Here is an 11618-nt window from a genome sequence, read left to right on the forward strand (position 1 = left end):
ACGACAGTTCTTTTCTGGAGAATCGGAAGGCCTCCTACCTCACAACTCAAGTCATTCCTGCATTGCCCTTCTTGAAAGTCCTTTTTCCATTTGTTCTTTGAAGCAATTACTCCGAGCAGGTGGTTGTTTGACTAACACGTACCTCTTAAAACCCTGAACCAGAAAGTCGACACCATCGTAAGACACAGATGCTCCCAAGGGGAAAAATATATCTCTTCATCAAGCCAGCGGTTGAAACGTTCCAATAACCTTTAACTTGGAACCATTCTGCCAACCACTTTTTAAGCTGCATTCATGTCTTCATTGTAACTTAAATGTTTGGCACACAAATTCTAGATTTAGGCAAAATACATCCTTTTTCTAAATCTTATGAATCCCAAACTTAAGCCCTCTTCAGAGTACATTTTTTCTAGGCTTATGCATCCTCTGGGAAAACGTACTCACAGTTTCACTTGAACCTCGTGTCCAATTTTGGGATCCCTCTCCTCCTACCAGCACCCCTACACCTAGTCCTCTGCCTGTTCCTGAAAAATCGGAAGGGACTGGAAATGTGAGGTGGAATCCTGTCTGAAATAGGCAAACACTTTCCTAGCGCAGTCAAAGCTCAATCATTTGGGACTCCTGATCTTATCAAATCTTCAGATCAGGAGTAGAATTTGGAAGGCAAAAGCATTTTGTAAAAAAAATAGTAATAATTTCATCTACTTTAACCTTCTAATTTTTGTTTAAATTACCTAGAACAGGTTCCATTACTAATAAACCAAAGACAGCAGTCTACACTGAATGTTCTTATCATGTGAGGGAAAAAAAAATGTGAGTAGTCTTATTAAACACTAGTTAGAGCAAGTATATAGGACACGTGTCCAGAAGCGGTTTCCCTGCTTTCTATCTTGAGTCTATCTTTGTCACCAACTGTTTTGGTCACAATCCTTTTAAAATTTAGCCCACAGCAGCGCAACAGGGAATCAAAAACAAATATGTCGACTATTAAAACTATAGAGACTGGAGTATAATGATGATGCCAGACTTTCAATCCTACAAGCGTCAGAAAACTCACGAACCAAGAGGAAGCTAAAGTATCTTCAAAATTTGATTCATTTTCCACGTACGCTCAAAAAGACTCTTGAACACATGAATTTATGAGTAGCCTAGTCAGGTAAAGAAGCATGACAGTGAGGCTGGCAGCTTTGTTGTCGACAGCTTATTTCCTTATTTAACAAATCTTGAACGTTAATAATGAAGCTAGGCTTTGGTGAAATTTCTGATTCCTCATTCTCCCGTATGCAGTTATTAAGACAAAGAGGCCAACGGTCTCCCTATCAGACCAGGGTGAACGAAGGGTAAGGTGGACGAGAAAGAATACAAAACCCATTTCTTTCTCTTCCTCCTCCTTTTTTCCTCTCAGACTGAGTTGGTTTTGTTTCCCTCCAAGATTTCAGACCATCAATCTGACCAAGATCGCTGTTTAAATTAACAGCAACACAAACTCCCACAAAGTGCTATCCCGTCGTCTCTCATCCCCACTGACAACCTTTCACCTGTGAGAATCGAACCGGCACCTGCAGTTCTCAAACGCTCTTGGTCTAAGTGCAGTTGTGCTTAAAACTTCATGTTTGGGTTGTCAACCCTTGGCTTTCTCTCCCCTGAAAAATGTGTATGAGTCCAGCATTAAAACTTTTAAAGAACAGTTTTGTTTTATTTTTTTTTGCTAAGTGAAATAAAGAACACATTTCTAATCTGCATTCCTGCTAAAGACAAATGAGTCATTCAGATGCCATTAGAAAAAAAATTGCTTGATTTTTCATAAAAACCAGTATGGCCTTTAAGTAAATACCTTGAGGACGCTATCTTTCCATCACTTTGATAAGCCTCAAGAAAGAAGCCACATCCCCAAATGTCTTGGGGCAGTATCCAGGAGCAGATGAACTTTTACCTAATTAAAAAAGTGAATCATTTATTTGAAAAGTTCCACATCATTTATTTTAACTGATTTCTTCAATATCCGGCGACTGGTGGTTTGTCAGCTGTCATAATTCATCAGCCCTACACTTTTATGCAGACTGAATTTGTAACTTTAAACAACTAAGCCTCCTCTGCTCAATGTTACCTTTGGAGGTAAATTACTGCAGCAAGACATTCCTCCTCATTCCCCCCACCTTCACACTTAAATGCGCTAGATGCCTGTCACGAAATTTCCTCAATCTCACTTTAATAACCTGATTCTAAAAGTCACCTGTGCCTCTGCATGGCCCAGTCATGTGTTTTCAAGGGTGAAAAAAAAAAATCTGTTTCTTGTATGGAAAAGGTTTCATCACCAGAGGAAACATGATGGGGCTGACTGTATATGATTTTCTGCTTTTCCAGAAGCTGACGCTTTTAAAATCTTTTTATAAACCATCTCTTTCCCACGAAACATACCAGAGTTGCAAGGAGAGCGTTACAATGAGGGAGATCAGGGCTGAAGAGAGAAAAAGAAAAAAAAAAAAATTCAAAACTGCGACCCAGATGTAAGATTAAGGGAAGGTAGTTAGAAGGATTGCCAAAAACCACCTTACCTTTGTTATGTATCTGGAGTCGCCCACTTCAGAAATTAACACCACTCACAGCCCGGTAGCAATTTACACGGCTAGGAAGTAACCTACAACATCTTCTCCGCCTCCCTCTTTTTAATGTAAAATCAAAATAAGGAGTGTCCAGCTACTCCCCACCGCGCCGCTTAAAGCAACAGATCGTTTTAGGCTTAACTCCCAGGCCCCGGGAATTCCAGTTTGTCAGAACGTCTTAACCTTGGAAACCTGCGGAGAGCGACTCTCCACGAGGACGACTCCCCAAGCCCCGGCTTCTCACTGTCCCAAACTGCACATTCCAAAGTGGGAAGCAGGAGCGATAACCAGAAGGCAGCTCTCGGGGGCTAAATTCCTGGCGGGAGCGAGAACTTGAAAGCGAGGCGATTCCACTGGCCGAGCGGCGCGGGGTCCGCAGCCCGGGGGGGAGACGAGCTGGCCCCGGGAGCCCGGCTGCGTCGGGCGCCGCGCACGGGGAGCGCTCCGGGTCTGGTCTGCGAGCTCTTCCCTGTTCCCCTCCTCCCCCTCCCGCCGCCCTCCCCCAGCCGAGGCCATTCGCCTCACAGTAGCAAGGTTGTCTCTCGTCTACTCCCTTCCCTTAAACTCACCAAACCAGATTTTTACTCCCAACACCGGCAACTTCCCGTAAATCTGCACTGAAATTTTATCCTGCTCGCTGAGCCTCCGCTGGCTAAAGGCCAGTGCAACATTCCTGTTGTTTTAGGAGCTCAGATACCTTTGAAGGTTAAGGGGGGTGGGGGGGGAATCTGCCCGGATGGGAGAGATTTGGGGACTTCACCAGACAGGCTTCTCTCCCCGCTCCAAAAGTCACATCCATTTCTGACATCCAGAAACGGCCCCAGAAGTGGCACCTGCTGCGCCTGAGGACATCTGCCCTCAGACGTCTGGCCCCCTTTGGGCTGTTCAGAGAAACGAAGCAGAACCATGTTTGAGGAATAAGGAACCTGCTGTTGAATCACGAGCAGATCGGTACCCCCCCCAACCCTGTTCTTCCCCGTCCGTCCCCCCCCCCCCCCGCCCGGTACTCGAGCCGTTTAACCAGGTAATGTCACAGCCAGCCCCGCGGCGGGCCCGAAGGCGGGGGGGGCCTCCCAGAGTGTCCTTACCTGAGGCACAGCAGCGCTCGCACGGGCGCAGGAAGGAACGTCACGCGGCCGAAACCCTGACCTTTGCCGGGGCCTTCGCAGCAGGGCCTGGGGCCTGGGCGCTGCTCGTTCAGAAGTGGCTCATTTTAATGCGCCCTGACCTAAAGTTACAGCTGTTTCTAGAAAGGGAACAAAAAACACTGCCTTTAAAAACAGCCGCCGAGCCCTCCCTTAACCTTGCCTGATCTCTGGGGACTTGGCTCTAACCCCCACCCCAGCCCCATCCCAAAGAAACCCGCAATCCGTGCCCCACCCCTTCGCGTTACCTGTTTATACAAGAGTTAAGGAGCCTCACGCATTTCAATAGAGCGCTAAGCCTGTTTGTAGGCGCGTAACCGGCCAACAGGAATCGAATTCTGTGACTAAACAAACTAGAAGAGGAAGCAGGCACCACCAGGAACCTAAAACGGAGTTGTGATTTCGGGTTGCAGTGTCACCAACTGAGAAAAAAAAAAAAGTATTGTTTCTCACTGGGCTATTTTAGTGAAGGACTAGTCCAAAACTGTTTTTCTGCTGGTTAAATGAGTGAGTACATAGGAAGAGCCTAGAACAGTGCCTGGCACATAGTTAACCTCCATTATTATTATTATCATTATTATTTGTATTTGTACTCTGGCTTTTCTCTGAAGAGCACAGGGCATGATCAGAGTTAGAAGTGGACTCTAGACCTAGTACTCCTGCTCATTAGCTGTAAGGCCGTGAGCAAGGGTTTTTGGACCTTCTCCCAGCTTCCGGAAGATTCCAAGGATGAGACTTTTGCTCAGTTTCTGGAAGATTCCAATGATGAGATTTTTGCTCACCGTCTACATTGTAGACAGTCTCGAATACAATGAAAAGTAAAGTTCCTGTAAAGGTGTGTCCAACTCATTTTCATCTTACTTAAAAGTTGCAAGATTGACAAAATACATGGAGATAAATTGGCCTGTGCATTCCATGAAGTTCAGGAATCCGAAACTCAGGACCAGCAATCAACCTTAGATGGGCACTTCATTCTGATTTGAATTTAGGCACTCGATTTGCTTGCTGCCTGGCCCTAGGAAAGTTACTTATCCTTTTCAGTTAGAAGCTGATTCGGGCCAGACAATGGTCTTTGCCATTTGAAAAACAGTGTGATATAGGGGGAAATGATTTTTAAACTCCTCATAAATATTAAAAAGGGATTATTGAAGGCTAAAAAATGTGATCAGCGCTGACAGGACACCCTTTTTCCTCCACCTTGAAAGAAAGAAATCGCCATCCCTTTTACATTAATGAGGCCCTTTGTGCTTTACCAAGCACTTCCCCCGCCCCCCCCCATCTTATCTGATCTTACAAATCAATCCTGTGAGCTACTTCACCCACGTTTTACAGATGAAGACACTCAGGTCCATTAGTTCAAGGCTTCACTGCATAGTGAGACCAGGACTAGTTCCCCAGTTGTAGTTAAATCTAAAACATTTGCCACCTTTAGGAAAAATGATTCCTTAAAACCAGCAGAGAGCTCTGCAACATTTTAGATCCCTTTGGGTTTTTTATCTTCCCTGATGGGGCAAGATTTACCTCAGATCCATTAAACATTTTTCTGGGTTCCCTCCTCGTCAATGCAGGTGAGAATGAACTAGCCACAGCCGGCAGTGAGGATACTCTGAGGCTCTCGTACCACACCGAAGGGTTCACACTGCCCAGTGTGAACAAGGACTCTGCACACTTAAGGCAACGTACAGACTCCAAGCTACATTAGCCTGGGTTTTTCTTTTCTTTTTCAGAAGTATCTGAATGGTGGTCTCAAGAACCTTTCCTAGGGTCATGCTTTGAGTTAAAGGAGTCAAGAGAGAACGTTCTCAGGCTTACTGATTTTTCCACGTGAGGACAGGATTTTCCATAGGAAGCCCTGGGCCAAAGCCTGGGGAATAATGACCAGGAATCAGACAGTGAGTGTGAAAGTGTGGAGGTCAGTGAACTGGGCGGCAGTCAGAGAAGATGGCCCTTGATGGGGGCACAAGTCCCTGGAAGGAAGTCTCAAATGTTACCTGGCACTTCTTTCTCAGTTTTGCCCACTGCCACCTATTTGTTCCTAAATACTTTCCACTGTCCTCCCCAGGAATATGTGAAAATAAAACTGACTTGTTAAGCAGCAGGCTGTAACAAAAGAAATGTCAGCCAACATCATTTCTTCTTTGTGGCTGAGCCTTCATGCCTGTTTTTATTATTTTAATTCTCAGGCAAATCCCATGATCCTGGGGCATTTTAGGTTTGCAGACCCCTGCGTTTTGCTTTCTGCTTCCTTCTTTCCGTTGGGCCCGTAAGGCAATGTGACTAGACTGAATGCAAACAGCATACAGCTTGGTTTCGCACAGATTTGAGTTTGAGTCTCAGTTTTATCCCAGCTGTGTGATGCTGGGCAAATTGCTTAACTGCTCTGAGCTTCACAGTGTCTTCATTTATAAAGTAACAGCACCTACCTCCCTAGATTTCTTTAAGAGTTAAATGAGAGGTGAAATCTTAGCACAGTTCCTGGCACATGTCGGTAACTCAAAAAATGGTATTTCCTTTTGTACCTGGAAAAAGCCTACTCCACGGCTCACAAAGAATCTTCCTGCCCATGTTTAAGTCTCAGATCAAATAACACTTTTCCAAGACGCTCTCATCGACAGAGGCAAACTGAAGGTGTAATAATAACCCCTCATCTCGGGCGCCTGGGTGGCTCAGTTGGTTGGGCGACTGCCTTCGGCTCAGGTCATGATCCCGGGGTCCTGGGATCGAGTCCCGCATCGGGCTCCCGGCTCAGCGGGGAGCCTGCTTCTCCCTCTGACCCTCTCCTCTCTCATGCTGTTTCTCTCTCGCTCACTCTCTAATAAATAAATAAATAAAATCTTTAAAAAAAATAATAATAACCACTCATCTCCATAGCATCTCCAATGACATACCATCTTTGACCATCACGACTGTGTGAGGTAAGCATGAGAAAAGCACAAACCATTTGCATTGGCCTATTGCTCAGATGAGGAAACTGAGGTTCTTAACAGTTGTTTCAAGTTGCTAGTAAGTAGCAGTGAGGTTTTTTTTACTGCTTTTTACTCTTCCCTACTACTAGAATTGTGACAATAAACTTAACTGACTGAGCCACCCAGGTGCCCCTCAATGTGTTTCTTTTCTTTTTTTTTTTAAGATTTTATTTCTTTGTCAGAGAGAGAGCACAAGCAGGGGGAGCTGCAGACAGAGGGAGAAGCAGGCTCCCCACTGAGGAGGGAGCCTGATAGAGGACTCGCTCCCAGGACGCTGGGATCATGACAGGAGCTGAAGGCAGACGCTTAACTGACTGAGCCACCCAGGCATCCGATATGTGTTTCTTTAAGACCAAAGACTACGTACTCAAACAATACAGGTGAGGCCTAAATGACGCATTCAATAAATAAATGTAAACAGCTGAGAATAATCCCTGGCATGTAGTGATCGCTGTTAACTGTTCTTGCTATTATTATTTCTTCATAAACCAATTCCTTGTGACCGTGGTGAGGTCATAGTAAGCAATTGACTTTTGGGAGAGGGGAGCTTCTATTATCTATTTCTTATAAGAGCTGACCTTTTAGGTACCCTTTTACAGTATGAAAAAGGGTAATACCTTTTCAATGGTTTTACTTTCTACCTGTTTCCCTCATTTTCCCTAATTTTACCTGAAACAGAAAAATTATTGTCAGATGGGATACAATCACTGACCTGAACCCAAACTTTCTGTTGGGCTGCTGATACTGTTCCCAGCCGAAAATAAACCTATATTGACCTAGAACATGCAACTTGACCCAGAGAGACCCAGAGAAACCACAGTTTCCACAGCCTCTCCTTCCTTCATACGGTGGCCACCGGCTACCCATAGGAGAATTTTGGTTTAATCTCTTATTTTCTAATTTTTATATGAAATCCACACTGGATCTAATGTGTGCAAATTGAAGGCATATTATTCCTGGGCACACTTGAATGCAAATGATTTGGCCCGGCCACTAAATGTAGAACACAACCATCAGCTCATGGGTCAAAGGATGAGGGAGGGCCCCTTCCCCCAGGACTCCGTCAGAAGGGCATCTGGGTTTGCGGTCTCCATGCCACACTACAGGAGGGCCCCTCACTGAATTTTAAAAATGTACTGAGTTCACAAAAAAGGGAATTAAGTATAGCAGGGGTTCACTCCACACATTAATCTCAGAAGCCAAATCCTTCATTTTGAGAAAGGCCTTCAATACAAGGAGTCCCTTGACCTCCGTCCTTCCTGCACAAATAGGTCTGCCAGAGCCCGCCTGCTTAGACTGAAGGCTTTTCCCGCCCCCACCTGCCCGCTGAGATGGAAGGAACACTGAAGTCAATTATAGGCCCCTTAAAGGCCCACTCGAGACCAAGAAATGGTTTTGTTATGGTAACAGAGGCTGTTAATTCCTTTCTATCCCTTTAAGACTGATTCCCCACCAGAGATCTCCAGACCTCTTTTTATTTTATAATGGAAAACAGCCTCACATAAGAAGCTCAATCATTCAGCAATAACTTAACCAGAAATGATTGTCAACATAAAACTACCAACATTTATTAAGTGCTTACTAGCACATTTGCTGGACACTGTGTGAAGCACTTTACATGTCTTAGCTATTTAATCCTCACAACAACCCCATGAGATAGAGACTGTTGCTACACCCACTTCATGTATGAAGAGACCAACATGCAGAATAGGTACATGATCCTGCTGAAATCCCCCCTCTAGAAAGTGGCGGAGCAGGTAGCCCCCAAGCCTGCGATCCTCACCATCATGCTCTATGGACTCACAAAAGATTCTTTGTCTACGATTATTTTACATACGTGTGCATTCTGGGAGTGGTAGCACCAGCCTAAAGACGGTGTCTGGCACGTGGTAGACACTCAAAAAGTGTTTGTTGAATGAATGAGGGAATGTGGAGATACATTTGAATGTTATCATCAGTACGGAGAAGCGTGTGTCAAGAGAGGTGGGGTTTAACTCATCGAGAATCTGAGATGTAGGGTTTTCAAAAACATGGTTAAAGTTTTAATTTGACATACAGCACAGGGGGTGAGTATTTCATAGGATAGGATTAATTGCAGATGTAGTTAAATTTACTGACCGTAAAAACCATGTAGAAATAAAGGGAATATTCTTTTCTTTTTAAGATTTTATTTATTTACTTGACAGAGAGCACGAGTAGGCAGAACGGCAGGCAGAGGGAGAGGGAAAAGCAGGCTCTCTGCTGAGCAAGGAGCCCGACGTGGGGCTCGATCCCAGGACCCTGAGGTCATGACCTGAGCTGAAGGCAGCCGCTTAACCACTTAGCCAACTGAGCCACCCGGGTGCCACTAAAGGGAATATTCTTACCTTTGTTTCTGTTGTTTCTCTGCTCAGAAGACCCCTGTAGATCCATCCATTCATCCACCCACCCATCACTGGTATAAGCATAGCAATTAAGAACACAGTCTGGAACCAGCTGCCCGAGTCTGAATCCTATTTCTTACTAACTTTGCAACTGTGAGCAAACAACTTGACTACCCAAGGCCTTAACACTCCTCCTCAGTGCTCACCTCATTAGGAGTGTTTGGAAGATCCCATATGTTACTATAAATGGAGTACTGGAAATAGCACCAGACCATTATAAGCCCCATGCAAGCGTTGTTACGATTATTCATCCAGCCATCCATCCATTGTTTTAGCTAACAAATATTTATCAAGTATCTCCTATGTGTCAGGTTCTGTGCAGCAAGCTGAATATAGAAAAATAAATAAGATATGGTCCTTATCTTCAAGGACCTAAGGTTTCAGAGCGACAGGTAAGCAACCAGCCAGTGGCCTTACCATGTATAAGCCCAGGAAGTTAGTGGCAGTCTTAGACTTGTTCAGCAAGAGTTTACTGAGTCTCTACCAAGAGTCATGCAATGGAGATGCACAGATGAATAGAAACATGGTCCACTCCCTCACATTAGAAAGGCAGACATATCTATATAACTATACGTAATACAAAGGGAGGAGGGCAATAGAGGTGGATGCAAAAAACCAGGAAGAACCCATTAATTCTGTGTGCGTGGAGGAGGAGGAGGGTAAGGTCGACTTCCTAGAGGTGGTAACGTTTGAATTAAAAATGAGAACATGAAGGGGAACTTCATGAACGACGGGAAGATGGGGGAGGGGTGGCGAAAGCATTCAGCATCTGGTGTGACTGGAGCCTGGAGGTGCACAGAGGGGGCAGGATTTTGCAGCTGGCAAGGGGGGTTGGGGTCAGATGGTTAAGAGACTTGAAAGGAGAATGGCTTTTAGTATGGGTGACAAGATTTTTGAGCAGAAAATTGACATGATCACCAGTGTGTTTTAGAAAGAAAACTCAAGTACGACACAGAGCATGGATTGAAGGGGGGACAACTTGAAAGCAGAGAAAGACTAGAAATGAGAAGATTGCGATGGTTCCGGTAAGCAATGACAAGGTCCACAAGGCCATGGCTGTTCAAGAGATATCTACCTAGTGGTAGATACTGTGGATTATCTCATCCCACTCTTTCCAGTGCACCGTCCTGGACTGAGAGGCTGGAAAGCGAAAAACTGTATTTCCCGGACTCCTTTGCTGCTGTGGCTTTGTAGCTAGAGCAGAGGGTACAGGGCGCCTATTTTTTTTGCTGGTACGGAACTAGCAAACATACCATGGCACTGTTGCAAAATGGCAGTGGTAGCTCTCGGTGGTGGTGGTTTCCTGATTCCCCACTTTCCTGATGGTGGCACACGCAACAGAGTCCCTGGCAGGCCAGCTCTGCAGTGTTCCTGTGGAAGTCATACCTCCAGGTCCAGCTGAGTGCCTACACTTCCAACAATTGGGTCAGCACTGAATTGCATGTATGAAATCCCTTTCTGCTTAAAACAGCTAGAGTGAGTTCTATTGACTGCAGTTGAACCCTGCCTGATACGTTGAATAAATAGAACTGAGAGAATTTGATGACCTATTGAATGTGGTGAGGAAGAAGGGAGCGGGTGGCGGTGAGAAGAGGAGGCAACAATTTGCAAGGTTTCTAGTTTCAGGTGGCCATCAATCGAAACAGGGATTGGTGGAGAGAGTTGGAGATCTACAGATAGGAGGGTGGTCCATCTTACAAGTCCATTGGAACAGGTGCTCCACAGCATCCAGCTATGGGGCGGACAGTTGAAACTAGGTCATTACTGACTACATAATAGGGGAGTGGAAGGAGATATTGAACCTAAGTGGATTTTTACTGCAGTGCATCACTGACCCACACCCTCAAGTTCAATTCTTGAATTAAGAGTCATATAAAATAGGGGCACCTGGGTGGCTCAGTCATTAAGCGTCTGCCTTCAGCTCAGGTCGTGGTCCCAGGGTCCTGGGATCGAGCCCCGCATCGGGCTCCCTGCTCCGCGGGAGGCCTGCTTCTCCCTCTCTCACTGCCCCTGCTTGTGTTCCCTCTCTCGCTGTGTCTCTCTCTGTCAAATAAATAAATCTTTAAAAAAAAAAAAGAATCATATAAAGTAACGATGGTGGAGTTTGTGAAATTCAACATGCTTACCTGTCTGTACCTAGCAGCATTTTCTCTCTCATGTTTTACTGTTCAGAAAGCTATCTTCTTGGTAGTATCTCCATTCTTAACTTTGGTAAAACTAGTGTATTTTTTCTTTTTAGAATGGTGAGTACCAACATCTTTCTTTCAGGGCCTCATTGACACAGTATTGCTCAAATAAAATCACATTCTAACCTCAACCAATTATTTTGGCAATGACAACCAGCCCCATGGGCCAGTGACCCACATTACTCCTCCATTCATATTAAGTATTTCGTTGTGTTTTTTTTTTTACAACAGATCTGGACAAGTAGCAAGATTTTTTTTTTTTTTAAGCACAGTGGCCACGTTTCTAAGGTTGTAG

The 11618-nt window shown here is 44.9% G+C and overlaps 1 protein-coding gene across 2 annotated transcripts in view; it reads right to left on the reverse strand.

Annotated features, from left to right (window-relative positions):
• RBM47 (RNA binding motif protein 47) overlaps positions 1–4352 on the reverse strand; it is a 155845-nt gene extending 151493 nt beyond the window's left edge. Inside the window, exons 1-2 of one of the 2 annotated variants that reach the window (XM_064584398.1) lie at positions 3997–4352; positions 3692–3849 (exon numbers count right to left, since the gene is read on the reverse strand). The gene's annotated coding sequence lies outside the window, so the exon portion shown is untranslated. The remainder of the gene's footprint in view (positions 1–3691; positions 3850–3996) is intronic. The other variant, XM_064584397.1, reaches the window with a different exon arrangement.
• Between the last annotated feature and the right edge of the window lie 7266 nt (positions 4353–11618).

This window comes from Mirounga angustirostris, unplaced genomic scaffold (genome assembly GCF_029215605.1).
Source record: "Mirounga angustirostris isolate CCGP_5_RB_7025 unplaced genomic scaffold, mMirAng1.0.hap1 SCAF_2, whole genome shotgun sequence".
NCBI classification, from domain to species: Eukaryota; Metazoa; Chordata; class Mammalia; order Carnivora; family Phocidae; genus Mirounga; species Mirounga angustirostris.